Source organism: Ranitomeya imitator, chromosome 6, assembly GCF_032444005.1.
Source record: "Ranitomeya imitator isolate aRanImi1 chromosome 6, aRanImi1.pri, whole genome shotgun sequence".
NCBI classification, from domain to species: Eukaryota; Metazoa; Chordata; class Amphibia; order Anura; family Dendrobatidae; genus Ranitomeya; species Ranitomeya imitator.
Genome location: NC_091287.1, coordinates 269,904,410 through 269,922,583, shown reverse-complemented (window position 1 = coordinate 269,922,583; position 18,174 = coordinate 269,904,410).

The window sequence follows — 18,174 nt, the reverse complement described above, 5'->3', positions numbered from 1 at the left end:
GGAAGGAGATGTAGAGTTGTGCTGAACCATGGAGTGCTTTGTGAGTGAGAGTGATAAGTTTATATTGAATTCTGGAATGGATATGTAACCAGAGCAATGACTGGCATAAGGCAGATGCATCGGTGTAACGGTTGGTCTGGAATATTATCCTGGCTGCAGCATTCAAGACAGATTGGAGAGGGGAGAGTTTGATGAGAGACCGATTAGTAGAGAGTTGTAATAGTCCAGACAAGAACAAATAAGAGCAACAGTAAGAATGTTCACAGAGTCAAAAGTAAGAAAAGGTAAATTGTAGAAATGTTTTTGAGGTGCAGATAACAAGAGCGGCAAGTGCTCGGAAGTGGGGAATGAATGAAAGCTCTGAATAAACTATGACCCCAAGACAGTGGGCATGTTGCTGGGGAGTAATGGTAGAACTGCACATGGAGATGGCAATGTCAGGCTTAGGTAGGTTAGTAGAGGGAGAAAACACAATGAGTTCAGTTTTCATCAGGTTCTGTTTCAGATAGAGGGAGGACATGATGTTGGAGACAGCGGTAAGACAATCACTCGTGTTTTGTAATAATGCAGGCATGATGTCAAGAGTAGGTGTGCATAATTGGGTGTCTTCAGCATAGAGATGGTAATGGAAACCAAATCTACTGATTTTTTTGTCCAATAGGGGCAGTATACAAGGAGAAGAAGAGGGTACCGAGGACTGATCTTTGAGGAATGCCAACAGTAAGGGGAATATGCGAGGAGAAGAAGCCAGCAAAAGATACAGTGGCAGACCGGCCAGAGATGTAGGAGAATCAGGAGAGAACAGTGTCCTTGAGGCCAATGGAGTGGAGTATAGTGATTAGAAACTGATGATCCACAGTGTCGAATACTGCAGAGAGATCCATGGATCTCATGGCATGGAGTAGTAACCATTAGATTTAGCTGTTAGTAGAGCATTAGAGACTTCAATGAGGGCAGTTTCAGAAGAGTATAAAGAGTAGAAACCGGATTGAAGAGTGTCAAGATGAAAGTGATCTGAGACATAGCAGAATACATGGGAGTGGACCAAGCGTTCCAGGAGTTTAGAGATGAAGAGAAGATTAGAGACAGGTCTATAGTTAGCGGCACAGTTTTGGTCGGGGATAGTTTTTTAAGTAATGGATGTATGATGGCATGTTTAAATAAGGAGGGGAAAATACCAGAAGAGAGGGAGGTTAAATATTTTTGTTAGGTGAGTGGTGACAGCAGGGGAAAGGGACTAGGAAAGATGTGATAGAATAGGGTCACTGGTGCAAGTAGTAGAGAGAGAAGATGCAAGGAGCCTGATCACTTCTTCCAAGATTGGTTCAAAGTCAGACAGAGAGCTAGATGCAGTTGAGGAGAAAGGACAGTGCATGGTATGAGGAGATTGGAAGAAAATTTCCTGTTGCATATGGTCAATTTTTTCTTTGAAATAATTGGACAGATCATCAGTGCGGCTATCCGTGGTTTGGGACCTGTACTCTTTGGTTGAGTAGGGAATGAAAAGTGTCAAAGAGATGTATAGATTATTGGCTAGTCAGGTGATGAGGGTGTTAAAATAGGTTTGTTTGGGGTGGCAAAGTTCACAGCTGTATGTTTTAAGTATAAACTTATAATGAATGAAATCTTCATGCAGATTGGATTTTCTCCACAGACGTTCGGCGCACCTGGAGCATCGCTGTAGAAGATGTGTTTGCAGGGAAGGGTTGTATGTGCTGTGTTGTTCTATGTATAGGAGGTGCAGCTTCATCCAGGGCACTTTGCAGTGTTTCATTATAATGTTTCAGTGTACAGTCAGGACATGAGAGGGAGCAGATTGGGACCTATGATGACTACAAATTCTTTATAAGTTTTTGGGTGTTAATGGCCATATATTTCTATAAGTGTGGAAAGTGGGGGTGTCCTGAGAGGAATGAAAGTTCTTGACATAGAATGAAAGATGGTTGTGGTCAGAGAGCGAGATAGAGGTGTTAGTAAAATCATATATTGGGCAAACCCGGGAGAAGACCAGGTCAAGGGAGTTTCCGTCTTCATGAGTACGAGAGTTAGTAAGCTGTGAAAGGCCGAAGGAGGAGGTTAGAGATAAAAGTTGAGTGGTAGATGGGGAGAGAGGAAAAGCAATGGGGATGTTAAAATCTCACATGATAAGGGTGGGGATGGCACAGAAGAGAAAATGTGGAAGCCAGGTGTCAAAGTAATCCAGGAACTGACGGAAGAGGCCGGAGGACGACACACAACCACCACTCGTATGCAGAAGGTGATGTAGAGTCTGACAGCATAGACCTCAAAAGAAGGCAAGATAAGTGAGGGTACTTGGGGGATTACCTGAAAGGTGCATTTGGGTGATTGAAGCAGACCAATGCCTCCACCTGGTCTGATCTTGGGGTATGAGAGAATTGTAGTCCTCTATATGAAAGAGCAAGTGCAGCGGTGGTGTCTGACTGCTGGATCCAGGTTTCAGTAAGAGTCAGAAGATTAAGAGACTCTAAAAGGAAGAAGTCATGGACGAAGGAGAAGCTCTGATTTGTTATGCTCTGCACACAGATGCCTGGAAAAGCCTGCTCTCCCTTCAATAACAACTGTCACAGAGTGTGCCAAGCCTTGAGGTGCCTGTCCTTTCATAAGCTCTGATGATGTCACATGACCAGCCAATCACAGTATTGGCACAACCAAGATGGCTACGGCATTACAGTGACGTGCAGGCAATCCCTGCATGTTTATAGGCTGTATAAACGGCACCAAAGATGTGAGGCCTGGATTTGAGTTTGAAAACAGGCACCGGCTAATGCTCAACAAGTAACTAGCACATCCGAGCACCCAGATACTCGAATAATATCCGAGTATCATCGAGCTTGTTCATTCATCCCTAATAGAGTGCATTAGGACTATAGCTATTAAAATCATGGCACCAAGGTAGAGCATGGAAAACTATATTTAAGCAGGTTGGGAGCAATTTTGTTCCAACTACATACAAGGAAAATACCTGGGTGGGATAGGGACACATAGATGATGCAAAATCTTCTGGTCAAAAAGCAAGGAAAGAAGTTGGAGGGAAGCTGCAGTGAGACTATGACATTACGTAAAGAACCTGAGCAAGACTACAGCACAGGAAAGCGGTAACTGTCACACGTATAGAACATTCAAAGCAGCCACACATTTAAATTTGCTCATACCAATAAACTTTAAAAGAATATACAAAATTCTAATACATACAGAACATCACAATATAGATTAAAAGAATCAAAAATGTTTGCATGTAAACAAGGCAATATTATCCAATTTCAAATATAAGCACACCATTATAATCAGATTTAATAAAACATTTTAATAATGTATGCATTCTGTGTTATGAAATTTGATGACAGATTTGCTTGATGGCAAAAAACTTCTTGGTGATTAAAAGATTTAAAGAAATCCAATGGGGCTATCATTGAGGGTAACTAAACTGTTATTGGTGACTAATCATATGCACGCAAGGCTGTGAAATTTGGTTTGCTTATAAAAGGTTTTAATTATCTTTGGTCATGAAGGGGTAAAGAGTAACTGTTGATTCCACTTTTTTGCTTTACTTTAAAATTGTCAGTTTTCCCTAAAATAGACTTCAGGCGGGATAGAGATTAGTCATGAAATTGCTATAATCCTGCTCAGTGAAGAAGAGTTTCTTCTCTAGAAAAGAGATTCTATCTGTGAAGAAGGATGAAAGGTATCATTCAGCAGAAATTAGAAATGTTGCTTAAAATGGAAAACACACAAATACCTACAGCACTGACTTCATAAGGTTTTCACTCTATCTCTCTAATTACACAGGTCTACAAAAAATATTTTTTTAATCATCACAGGTGACTTTGTACTTTCTTGAATAGTCTTTTTGTCCTGATTTAAAAAATGTATATGATTTCTCTGTAACACGTATAGTTTCCAAGGAGCAGCATCATTATTATAAGGCATAGGAAATAAACTTGCGACATTAAGAAAACATAGTAACATAGTAACATAGTTAGTAAGGCCGAAAAAAGACATTTGTCCATCCAGTTCAGCCTATATTCCATCATAATAAATACCCAGATCTACGTCCTTCTACAGAACCTAATAATTGTATGATACAATATTGTTCTGCTCCAGGAAGACATCCAGGCCTCTCTTGAACCCCTCGACTGAGTTCGCCATCACCACCTCCTCAGGCAAGCAATTCCAGATTCTCACTGCCCTAACAGTAAAGAATCCTCTTCTATGTTGGTGGAAAAACCTTCTCTCCTCCAGACGCAAAGAATGCCCCCTTGTGCCCGTCACCTTCCTTGGTATAAACAGATCCTCAGCGAGATATTTGTATTGTCCCCTTATATACTTATACAAGGTTATTAGATCGCCCCTCAGTCGTCTTTTTTCTAGACTAAATAATCCTAATTTCGCTAATCTATCTGGGTATTGTAGTTCTCCCATCCCCTTTATTAATTTTGTTGCCCTCCTTTGTACTCTCTCTAGTTCCATTATATCCTTCCTGAGCACCGGTGCCCAAAACTGGACACAGTACTCCATGTGCGGTCTAACTAGGGATTTGTACAGAGGCAGTATAATGCTCTCATCATGTGTATCCAGACCTCTTTTAATGCACCCCATGATCCTGTTTGCCTTGGCAGCTGCTGCCTGGCACTGGCTGCTCCAGGTAAGTTTATCATTAACTAGGATCCCCAAGTCCTTCTCCCTGTCAGATTTACCCAGTGGTTTCCCGTTCAGTGTGTAATGGTGATATTGATTCCCTCTTCCCATGTGTATAACCTTACATTTATCATTGTTAAACCTCATCTGCCACCTTTCAGCCCAAGTTTCCAACTTATCCAGATCCATCTGTAGCAGAATACTATCTTCTCTTGTATTAACTGCTTTACATAGTTTTGTATCATCTGCAAATATCGATATTTTACTGTGTAAACCTTCTACCAGATCATTAATGAATATGTTGAAGAGAACAGGTCCCAATACTGACCCCTGCGGTACCCCACTGGTCACAGCGACCCAGTTAGAGACTATACCATTTATAACCACCCTCTGCTTTCTATCACTAAGCCAGTTACTAACCCATTTACACACATTTTCCCCCAGACCAAGCATTCTCATTTTGTGTACCAACCTCTTGTGCGGCACGGTATCAAACGCTTTGGAAAAATCGAGATATACCACGTCCAATGACTCACCGTGGTCCAGTCTATAGCTTACCTCTTCATAAAAACTGATTAGATTGGTTTGACAGGAGCGATTTCTCATAAACCCATGCTGATATGGAGTTAAACAGTTATTCTCATTGAGATAATCCAGAATAACATCCCTCAGAAACCCTTCAAATATTTTACCAACAATAGAGGTTAGACTTACTGGCCTATAATTTCCAGGTTCACTTTTAGAGCCCTTTTTGAATATTGGCACCACATTTGCTATGCGCCAGTCCTGCGGAACAGACCCTGTCGCTATAGAGTCACTAAAAATAAGAAATAATGGTTTATCTATTACATTACTTAGTTCTCTTAGTACTCGTGGGTGTATGCCATCCGGACCCGGAGATTTATCTATTTTAATCTTATTTAGCCGGTTTCGCACCTCTTCTTGGGTTAGATTGGTGACCCTTAATATAGGGTTTTCATTGTTTCTTGGGATTTCACCTAGCATTTCATTTTCCACCGTAATCAAAAAACAGTAATCTAGATATCAGAAAAAAATGCTTCACCTAACAAAACAGATTTTTTTTCACCAAAATAATTTCACATGTAAAATAGAAACCAAAATATGAGCAGAAATGAAAGGTGCTGGACATTAGACTGTTGTTGATATGATTTTTCAGGGTTGTCCTTATATAACATCTAACAGTAATCTGCCATCATTGAGTCATTCCAAAAACCCTCGTAGCAGTGTTCCATTACTTTAATGTCCTGGTGAAACCACTCGCCTTATTCATCACTTACATACCCAAGACTGAGGGAAGAAATCTAAATGTAAGTGCAAAAAGTGCATTTTCAGAGATATGCGACATAAAAGACACTGGTATGTATTAGCAATTCCTCAACACCTTCAACATATTATGGAGATTTTTTTTTCCTAAGAAGTTTTCACAGATCCACTTGAAGCTTTTCCAAGATCTCAATTCCTTATCATTTAGAGTTCCTTCAAACACATCATCTCTCATAAGCTCTCTGATCTGAGAACCAACAAATACCCCTTCCTTAGGTTTTGCTGGTGAAATGCTGGAGAATTTCTGTGAAATCTCCTGGAACACTTGTGAATTTGTCTTTGTCATGGCTTTCACAAGGTTTTTAATCAGTCCCAACTTTATATGTAGTGGAGAAAAAAAAAGATTTTTGTTGGAGCAACTAAAGGATTATGCGGGACTACGACAGATAAGGGGCAAGGTGAGGAGGTGGTGTGTGAATGGGAGCTGCTGAATGTTCGGTCAGTTAGCTATGACGAGATCCAGGATAGGGCCAAGTCTGTGATGCCAAGGGATGAGAGGGTCTGTAGTAATAGGGAATGGTCCACTGTGTCAAAGGCAGAGGACAGGTCCAGGACGAGGAGGATAGATTAGTGTCGCTTGCTCTTGGTGGTTAAGAGGTCATTGGTGACCTTAGTTAGAGCAGTTTCAGTGGAGTGGTGTGACCAGAAGCCTGATTGTAAGTGGTCAAAAAGGGAGCAGGAAGATAGATGGGAGGACAGTTCAAGATGGACGTGTTGTTCCAGTAGTTTTGAGGCATAGGGGAGAAGTGATATAGGGCGATAGCTCGATACAGAGGATGTTAAAGAGTTACTTCTGTTTCGGTAATAATATACTTTTACATCATCATGAAGAAGATTCTTCTGTTTCAACCTAGATGTAGGAAGTTCAGCTTTATCTTTTGACAATGAAAGGTCTCTGATGAGATAATTTAATTCATGTTGAGTAAAGCGCTCTGGCTGCTCGGCTGCTCCATCAGGTACATACTCATCTTGACTTGAGGTCTCCACATCTTTGCCAATAGCTTCAGCTCCATATTCTTCACATTCTACTTCACATTAATCAAATCCAGACAATGGTGGTACAGAAACTGGCAAGGCACCATCATGTGGAACTGCCCTAATCGCAGATTCAAGTTCAGGGTAACTAATCTTATGTTTGTTCTTTGTAGAAAAGCCCTTCATTTTAACAAAACAAAAGTAGCAGTCACCATTTTAATTTTTGGGATCTCTCCAAATCATGGGAACAGCAAATGGCATAGCCACTTACCTCACATTCAACCAGTCAAGAAGACCATTTCACCAACTTGAGCATATCACATGAGGGGCCAAGCTTTTGTCTTGATCACTAAGTGGACACTTAAGGCTACTTTCACACTTCCGTCTTTATAAAGACGTTGCAATGCGTCGTTCTCTGCAAAAAACGCATCCTGCAAAGTTGCCCGCAGGATGCGTTTTTTGCACATAGACTTGTATTACCAACGCATCACGATGTATAGACAAATGTTCCATACGTCGTGCAATGGATGTGTCGGTAATTGGCAGACCGTCGTCACAAAAAAACACTCAATGTAACTTTTTTTTGTGCGACGTGTCTGCCATTTTTGACCACGCATGCGCGGCCGAAATTCTGCCCCCTCCTCCCTGGAACTCATAATGGGCAGCGGATGCGTCTGAAAACTGCATCTGCTGCCCACGTTGTGCACTATTTTGCACAACGTCCGTCGGTACGTCGGGCCGACAGTTTGCGACAGCCCTGTACCGACGGAAGTGTGAAAGTAGCCTTAAGTACATCTGGTACGTATTTTTAATATCATGAGTGATTGAACGTACTTGGTCTTTTGGTGTAAAAGAACCACACACATAGCAGAATCTGTTCGGATAATTGATACAGTAAAGTTCAGTTCAATAGTGGTGACAAACTAAAAAAAAATGTAATGAGCCGACCCACTATATCTAGATATTTCTCCAGAGATAAAAGAGACAGCTTGTATTTAGAACTGATTTTACTGTCAATACTCATTCCTGTAAAACTCACTAAAACCTTTATTGATGTTGTCCCTGTAAGAAAATTCACAATTAAGTAAGACAAGCAAAGAAATGGGAATAACATAGGAAAAGCTAAAAACATTGAAAATGCAGAAGTAGCGTAATAACAAAAATACTTCTATTTCAGAAACTTTATGTGATAGAGCAAAACTAAGCATATTTTTTGAATCAGCACTAGTGTTGAGCATTCCGATACCGCAAGTATCGGGTATCGGCCGATATTTGCGGTATCGGAATTCCGATACCGAGTTCCGATATTTTTGTGATATCGGGAATCGGTATCGGGTTTAAGATTCATGTGTAAAATAAGGAATAAAAATAAAAAATATTGATATACTTACCCTCTGAAGCGCCTTGGTTGTCACCGCTGCAACCGCCATGCTTTCGTTCCTAGGAATGAGCGCGTTAAAGGACTTCGATGACGTCGCTGCTTGTGATTGGTCGCTGAGCGGTCATGTGACCGCTCACGCGACCAATCACAAGCCGCGACATCATTGAAGATCATTAACGCGCTCATTCCTAAGAATGAGCGCGTTAAGGACCTTCAATAATGTTGCGGCTTGTGATTGGTCGCGTGAGCGGTTACATGACCGCTCAGCGACCAATCACAAGCCGCGACGTCATCGAAGGCCCTAAACGCACTCATTCCTAGGAACGAAAGCATAGCGGTTGCAGCGGTGACAACCAGGGCGCGTCAGAGGGTGAGTATATCAATTTTTTTTTTTTTTTTTATTCTTTATTTTACACATGAATATGGATCCCAGGGCCTGAAGGAGAGTTTCCTCTCCTTCAGACCCTGGGATCCATTACAGGATACCTTCCGATATTTGTGTCCCATTGACTTGTATTGGTATCGGATATCGGTATCGGCGATATCCGATATTTTTTGGATATCGGCCGATACCATCCGATACCGATACTTTCAAATATCGGACGGTATCGCTCAACACTAATCAGCACATCAAACTCCATAAACAGACACATTACCTTTTACAATTTTTTTGTGTTGACCATTGTTATTGTATCCAGCTACCATTGTTATTGTATCCAGCTTTTATTCCTCCATCCCTCATCTTTCCATAGATTTTTATGAACAGCTGCTATAACCTGATCTCTCAGTGACCTAATATAAAGTTTTCATTATTGATCTCTCAGTGATGTAGCAAAATAAATAAGAATAAATAATTGCACAAGTGAAATTAGAGTGAATGTATAAATGCATAAGATAGGGGAAGGGCAGGTGTGGAGAAAAGAAGTGTAATTTTAGGGCAAGGATATTTTTTTATGAAATAAGATATATCACAAACTTTTTTTATCTAGACAACTACAATTGTGAAGTGAAAATTGCTCTTTTTTTATTGAACTTGAACACTATGACATCTAATTGGAATAAATTGAATCCCCCAGATTGTTGACATAGTTATTTGTAAATTATTATCAAAGTGAGTCTTTTGATATTTTGTGCAATTTTAGATACACTCTGAAGCATTACACCTAGAGAAAAGTATTATTTAGAGAATTAGAATACTTATCTTAAATGTGTTCAGTTTTACTGCTTGCTTTCATCAGAACTAACTGAAAAACGCTTGACAAAGGTGATTTTCACATTGGTGCTAAAAAAAATCAATGGAAAAATACTTATTTTCTATAAGCGTACCAGTCAATGACTTGGATGAAACAAAAAAAAACAAACAAAAGACTTGACTTCATGCAGACTTGTTTGTGGGACATAAGCAAGTCAAAACGAAGGAATATAGACTTCTTTACCTTTTGAATCAATGGATACTATTTGGTAAATGATGCATAGTGTCAGTAGCAGCAAGGGCAGTAAAGGATGTGCTAATAGTTCTTTTTAAAATTTGTCATAACATATTAGAGAATGATATACTTTTATATAGCAACACAAAGAATACAGTTTAATTATCAGAATCACCTACTTTAGTGTAGGATCCAAGAAGCATCGTTTCTCCTTGCAGAGAGTGACATCTTAAGCATGTCGAGATGAAGAGACTTAAAGCAGCAATGCTCCTCTGGGAAATAAGCAAATTGTCTCTTCAGAGAGGAAGAGGACTAGAACTCTAGTGCCAACTATTGGAAGTTGCAATGCTAACAGTCAAAGTCGACCATTTAACAAGCCTTGTCATATGACTTAGGATAAAAACAAAATCAGAATCTCAATTTGCAGACAATGTGTTTCGGGGTACTGCCCCTCGTCAGTGCAAAGTGGAGATCTGGTTTGGCTGAGTGAGAGGAGTCTGACAGGGATCCAAGAAGTATAATTTTTCCAAAGGTTCGTTAGAGGGTCGACATTGACTGTTAGGATTGCTGCTTCCAATAGGTGGCACTGTGAAGGTGATCTCTTAAAGTGAGATCAATATGATTGCTTGTACTTGACCAAATATAAGCTGAGTGCTAGCTTAGAGGCCAAGAATGCATCACATACACAAAGATGATACACAGAGCCTCTCTCAGTGAAAGTTGTTCCCCAACTGCTTTATTCTGAACAAAGGATGATACTAAAAACAGGTAATGGGGAGGTCGCACAACTTCTGAATGGTTAGTGTCACTCTGATTGGTTCATTCCAAGCTTCATTTTCAAATATGGGGTATTCAAGTATCTTCACTCCTGCATTCCAAAGATTCCTTCCAAGCCAGTTTCAAGGATCTCCAAGACATCTTCAAAGACGCAATCACCATCTTGCTACACCATATCTGAACTGACTTATATAAGGTTTAAAGGGACTCTGTCACCTGAATTTGGAGGGAACAATTTTCAGCTATAGAGGCGGGGTTTTCGGGTGTTTGATTAACAATATTGGATTGAAGTTCATTCTCTGTCCTCCGTAGTACATGACTGCGCAAGGCAAGATTATTTCCCAGCAAAATCCATTTTGCTTTCGCTTTTGTATGTTTTTTGGTGCACTTGTAAAAATGGCGTAAAACTCTCACAACAGCTCTGACAGCTGTGACCGTATAGTCAGAAATGCTTCCAGGGGCATTTGCCATGATGTTCCCATGTAATTTGAGCAGAGTTTCCACGATTTTCAGATGTTTTTAGACCTTAAAAACACTCCCAGGGGGATCGCGGTAAAAATGCTCAAATTTCCCATAGACTTACATTGGGCTCGTTGTTCTGTCCGAGTGGATGTGCGGATCTGGCAGGTTCCACCAAACAGCTAAAACAAAGTTTGGATCGGGTACCAGAACAGTACCCAAATCTGAGCCAGGACCCCTTTCAGATGAATAGGTGGCCAGAACATCCATTTGCCATGCTGCCATCTGCATGCCAGCACGGCAAACACTGCCTCTGATCTGCGGTAAGATCATTATAACTGGTCAGAGAGCTGCTGTTCTCACACTGTCAGATGACAACATGAGCCAGCAGCTGTCACCAGTGGTAAAAAGGTTACCGCAGGTCACAGGCGTCGACTGATGAGAGAGTACTACTCTCATCGGCCTACACCTGCTGTAGTTGATAACAGAGAAAGCAGGCACCGCTGATGGGATTATTCATCAACCGACATCTGTGCTATAAATAAATGCATTTAAAAAAATGACGTGGGGTCTCATCTATTGTTGATAACCAGTGCAGGCAAAACTCATGGCTGGTTGTCAAGAATGGAGGAATCTCATGCTATTTTTCTAATTATTTATAAAAATTTAAAAAATGTCACAGGGTCCCCCATTTTTTATCAACCAGCCAAGCTAAAGCAACCAGCTCGCGGCTGGTATTCTCAGACTGCTAAGGGGTCATTGATATTGCCTCCCCTAACCTAAAACTAGCAGTCCCAGAAAAGGCGCATTTTTAGATGTGCCATTTCTGGTGCTTTTCCCGGCTATTCCATCTTCCCTGGCGCGGTGGCAAGTGGAATAATCGTTGTGGGGTTAATTTCAGCTGTTTTATGACAACTGACATCAAGCCCATAGGTTAGTAATAAAGAGGTGTCTGTAGGACACCCTTATTACTAACCCCATAGTTAGATTGGATTTTGTGTCTCCAGTACCTCATTGTAGATTGTAAGTTCTTACATATAGGGTCATCATTATTTTGCTTTAATTATTGTATTACCGTACTTTGAATATTGTTACTTATGGCTTGTGTATGAACAGTTGTATTGTAAAGAACTGCAGAATATGTTGGCGCTATATAACTGAAGATTATTATTATTATAATCTCTGCTTACAGTACATCTCTCCCTGCAGAGACACCAGTGTACTCACCACTGAGGCTCCAATCCTATTTCTTCCAGGTCTGCTGCTGCTCCTAGCTGGTCTCAAGGCACTGTGCTTAGGGTGTGCGCGCACAGTTCCTCTTTCTTAAAGGGGCCATATGCATTCCTTAAAAGTGTCCCCAGCCAATAGCTGGAGGTCAATTACTATTTAAAGTGCCTCCTCAAAATGGAGGTGCCTGTGCAATGTTGTGAATTTGTTCCTTCCAATATTCCCAGTTCTCAGGTCGCAGTTTTTTCATTTAGCCTGCCGCACCCGCCAGTGCTCATCTGAATGACAGTCGAACCAGTTGCACCCGTCAGTGCTCAACTCAACGACAGCCAAACAAGTTGAACCCACCAGTGCTCACCACAACGGCAGCTGAATCAGTTGAACCTGCCAGTGTTCACCTCAACAGCAGTCGAACCAGTAGCACCTGCCAGTGCACACTTCAACGGCAGCTGAACCTACTGCACCCACCTGAGCTCATCTCTCTGTCTGCCTGTCCTGTGGTTCCTGTCATCTTCTATGCTTGTCTGCTTCTCTTGGACATTTCCTATCTCAACTTCCTAGGAGTCAGCTGCCATCCATCCAAGGTCAGTCCTGGAGTAAATGATGGATGAAGCTCCTAGTCACGCTGCTCCAGGTTTTCCTTGGGCTTTGGCACAGTGCTTCCACCACCCAGCCCATTTCAGTTTGCACAGGCACAGGAATCCGCTGGCTCCCTGGCGTCTTCCATCTCAGATCTATATCAGGCGGTCTCCCGCCAGAAGAATGAGCAGAACAAGATTCTATCCTACCTACTGTTAGGAGTCGAGTTTCCTCTGCTGCACAGGGGGAATCTCGATCCGTGTCTGCTGCGGTCTCCCATTCTGCTTCGGCCGCAGTGGGCTCTGCTCAGCGGAGGCGTCGCTCCCAGCGTCTTGCTGGGACTGATTCTGTGCAAAGGGTTACTGCTGCCTTTTCTGGCTCTCCTGTTGTACCCTGCACTGATCTGCGGCGAGCGGGCTTCTCTGGGACTAATTCCTTATTTGCACACACTGAGCATGCCCATGGCAAGATCTCCTGTTGGAGATCGGGGGTCACATGCTCAGGTACTGCAGCACATCCCATTGGTCCTCTTGGCAGGTCCTGAAAGGGCAAAACTTCTGTAGCTGCTTCCTGTGCTGCAACTATTTAAACTGCGCATGACCGCACGGCCATGCGCTAGTATTGTCTTGATATAATGTGTGTGTGTAGATGGATGTATGTCGATGGATGAAAGCTCCTAAGTATCCCTCCCTAGTGTTGTTGACTGCTCGCGGATGATGGTAGCTATCTAGCGCCCGACTAGCCATCTGCACGTAACACACATCACAGCGTCTAGTTGCTGTGTCTGCCAGTACGGCGCCGTCCGCTTCCTCTGCGCTTTCCTTACCCAAGCCTGGGTGGTTAGTGGTGTCCGTCAGTGCGGCACCGCATGCACTCTCGTGCCTCTATACACTATTTAATAGTTTCCTTACACACCCAGTTGCGGTGTTGTGCCAGCAAGTATCTAATCGGACTTCAATCCTAGTTGGGGTTGTGTTCGCTGACTTCTTGCTCGCGCTCTATGTGACGCAACAGGATCGCTTCCTTCACGCAGGGTGAAGTTAACCCGTGCGTGTATACTTATAGTACCGCCATATAGTCCGTCTTACTAGCAGCAGGGTTTATACCTGCACAGTGGACCTCGGACTGCGAACGCACCTAGTTTCATATCTTCTATATTTGGTGCGTTCCGCCAGTCCCTAACATAATACTAGCGCCAAGGTCTGGCTAGTAAATGGCGGACATTCAGCAATCTTTGCGGTATATCCAGCAGCTGGAGGGTAGATTGACGGCTCTCGAGAGCTCAACCTCAGCTGTGGATGTTACCGCAGTTGCTGTACAGACTGCTAGCGTGGCTGCAGCAACCTTGTCCACTGCCACCCCTGTTCCGACATTATCTCGCCTCCCGTTGCCAGAAAAATTTTCTGGAGATTGCAAAACTTGTAGGGGATTCGTGAGTCAGTGCTCTATCCACCTCGAGCTCCTGGCTGCACGTTTTCCTACAGAGCAGGCTAAGGTGGGATTTATTGTCTCTCTCTTGTCGGACAGGGTGTTGGAGTGGGCTACGCCGCTGTGGGAGCGTGGTGATCATGTGGTGCAGAGTGCTCCGTTGTTTCTGAGCACTCTGAAAAAGGTCTTTTTAGGACCTCAAGTCACCCATGACACAGCGCTCCAACTACTGGCATTAACTCAGGGTGAGTCCTTGGTCAGCCATTTTTCCGTCCGCTTCGGAGCTGGAGTGGTCGGATAAAGCCCTTATCCCCATATTTTGGAGGGGCCTGGCTGATCACGTTAAGGACGCTCTGGCCACTAGGGAGATTCCTGCCACACTGGAGGAGTTAATAACTGCCTCTACTCGTATTGACCTCCGTTTTAACGAGCGGAGGTTAGAGCGAGCCCAGTGTAGGCAGAGGTTTCGGCTGGCTCCCACCTTCGCCAAACCTTTGGAATCTCCAATCCAGGCATCTGAGTCACATGACGCCTTAGAGGTGACACGAGCGGGATCCAAATCTCAGTCCGCCCGTGCACATAGGGTCCGTCATGTTTGCCAGCAGTCAGGACATCTTGCCTCCAAGGTTCCTCAGCGGTCGGGGAAACATCAGCGTCTAGTGGCAATTGGAGGAGGTACACTAGACACGGCGACGTTTGCCTCAAAGTTGTCCTTCAAGGGGACAATTACCATTGGCCCTTCCACTCTTATGGTCGAGCTATGCGTGGATTCTGGGGCAGAGGGTAATTTTATGTCTTCCTCTTTTGCCCAGCGTCACGCAATACCCTTGGTGATGCTCGCCAAGCCTGTAACCGTTCGAGTGGTAAATGGGTCAACACTACCCTCACAGTTTACCCACCAAACCATTCCTTTCACGCTTTCTGTGTCTCCATCACATCAGGAGATAATCTTACTATTAGTCATTCCTGAGGGAATTGATGAGGTCCTGTTGGGGATACCATGGCTTCGCTACCATTCTCCTCATATTGAGTGGTCCTCTGGGAGAATTTTGGGATGGAGTAAATCCTGCGAGGGTAGATGTCAGAGGGAGTGCGTTCAGGTTGCTACTACACAGGTACCCGCAGATCTTTCCTCTCTCCCCAAGCACTATTGGCCCTATGCAGACGTGTTCTCCAAAAGAGCTGCGGAGACCCTTCCGCCTCACCGCCCCTATGACTGTCCTATTGACCTCTTGCCTGGTGCTGAGCCTCCCCGGGGTCGAGTCTATCCGTTATCTCTCCCGGAGACGGAGGCAATGTCTCAGTACATCCAAGAGAATCTGGCAAGAGGATTCATTAGGAAGTCAGTGTCACCGGCAGGGGCTGGGTTCTTCTTCGTACAGAAGAAGACTGGAGACTTACGTCCATGCATAGACTACAGGGGTCTTAACGCCATCACCTTTAAGAACAAGTACCCATTACCCCTGATATCTGAGCTGTTTGATAGGCTACGGGGAGCGAGGATATTTACTAAGTTAGATCTGCGGGGTGCTTACAACCTGATACGCATCCGTGAGGGGGATGAATGGAAGACGGCCTTTAACACCAGGGATGAGCACTATGAATATCTGGTGATGCCCTTCGGGCTCTGTAATGCCCCAGCAGTTTTCCAAGACTTTGTGAACGACATCTTCCGAGATATGCTCACCACCTCGGTCGTAGTCTATTTGGATGATATTCTCATCTTCTCTCCAGATATTGACTCCCATCGGAGAGATGTTCGCAAAGTCTTCGACCTCTTACGAGCAAACTTCCTCTATGCCAAGTTGGAGAAGTGTGTGTTTGAGCAGGAGTCCTTGCCTTTCCTTGGTTATATCATCTCTGCCCAGGGTTTGGCTATGGATCCTGCCAAGCTACAGGCTGTAATGGACTGGCAGGAACCCCATTCTCTTAAAGTGGTGCAGCGCTTTATGGGGTTCATTAATTACTATCGCCAGTTCATTCCACACTTCTCAACTTTGGTAGCTCCTTTGGTTGCCCTCATCAAGAAGGGAGCAAATCCCAAGTTGTGGTCAGAGGAGGTCTCCGAAGCCTTTCTCTCGATCAAGTCACACTTCGCTAGCGCTCCCATCCTACATCGCCCCGATGTTGATAAACCATTTATCTTGGAGGTGGATGCCTCATCCGTTGGTGCTGGAGCAGTCCTTTTCCAAAAGGATGCTCAAGGTCGGAAGCATCCTTGCTTCTTCTTCTCCAAGACCTTCACACCAGCGGAGAGGAATTATTCCATCGAGAACAGGGAGTTGCTAGCCATGAAGTTGGCTTTTTCAGAGTGTAGACATCTCTTGGAAGGAGCTCGCTTTCCCTTCCAAGTCTTCACTGACCACAAGAACTTGGTATATCTACAAACGGCCCAGCGGCTGAATTCTCGCCAGGCTAGATGGTCCCTGTTCTTCTCCCGGTTCCATTTTACTCTCCATTTCCTCTCCGGGGAGAAGAACGTTCGTGCTGACGCTCTCTCCCGTTCCGTAGTGTCAGCGGAGGAGGAGGAGCCTCGGCTTATTGTCCCTTCTGAGAGCCTGAGAACTGTAGCTCCGGTTTCGCTAGAGTCTGTGCCCCCGGGTAAGACTTTCGTACCAGCTAACTTGCGACCGGAGGTTCTCTCTTGGGCTCACTCCTCCAGAGTGGGTGGGCATTTTGGGACCAAGAGGACATCTGAGCTTTTGGCGAGAACATACTGGTGGCCGCATATGGCCCGAGATGTCAGGGACTATATTCAGGCGTGCGTTTCTTGCGCCCAGAATCGGTCTCCTCGGCAACAGCCTGCTGGGTTGCTTTACCCTCTACCGGTGGCAGAGAGGCCCTGGGAGATGGTCGGGATGGACTTTGTGGTGGGCTTACCCAAGTCGCGTGGCTGCTCCATTATTTGGGTTGTCACCGACCATTTCTCTAAGATGGTGCATTTGGTGCCGCTTCCTCGGTTATCCTCAGCACGGACCTTGGCGGTGTTGTTCATTAAGCACATTTTCCGATTGCATGGTATGCCTGATAAGATTGTCAGCAATCGGGGTCCCCATTTCGCATCTCGATTTTGGAGAGAGCTCTGCCGTTTACTCAGCATAGAGTTAAACCTCTCCTCTGCATACCATCCCGAGACGAATGGGTTGGTGGAGAGAACCAACCAGACCCTGGTGACATATTTGCGACATTTCGTCTCTGCTAGGCAGGATGACTGGGCATCTTTGCTACCTTGGGCGGAATTTGCCTTGAACAACGCTGAAGCCGATTCCACTGGTCAAACTCCCTTTCTCCTTAATTACGGCCAGCATTCGCGTGTCCCTGTGCCCATGCCCGTGTCATCCACCGATTCTAGGGTGGCAGACTGGGCGGTGGAGGCACGTGACATCTGGGACCGCACACAGGATGCCATCCGGGCCTCCAAGGAGAGAATGAGGGTTTCAGCTGATACACACCGGCGCCCCGCTCCGGTCTTTGCTCCTGGCGACTTAGTATGGCTCTCCGCCCGTAACATCAGGCTGCGAGTTGAGTCCACTAAGTTTGCTCCTCGCTACATTGGCCCGTTTAAGGTTCTGGAACAGGTCAATCCTGTGGTCTACCATTTGGCTATTCCTCCACGCCTTGGTATCACCGATACTTTTCACGTTTCCCTCTTAAAGCCCGTTCATTTGTCCCGGTTTTCTGAGTCATCTGCTGGGACATCGGGTTCATCCACGGATGAGTTTGAGGTGAATGCTATTGTGGGGTGTAAGGTGGTACGTGGCAAGAAATTTTATCTGGTGGACTGGAAGGGTCACGGCCCAGAGGATAGAACCTGGGAGCCTGTGGAGCACATTCGGGCTCCGCTGCTTATTGCAGCTTTTGAGCGTAGTGAGGCTCAAGGAGGGGGGCCCTAGGAGGGGGGGTAATGTTAGGAGTCGAGTT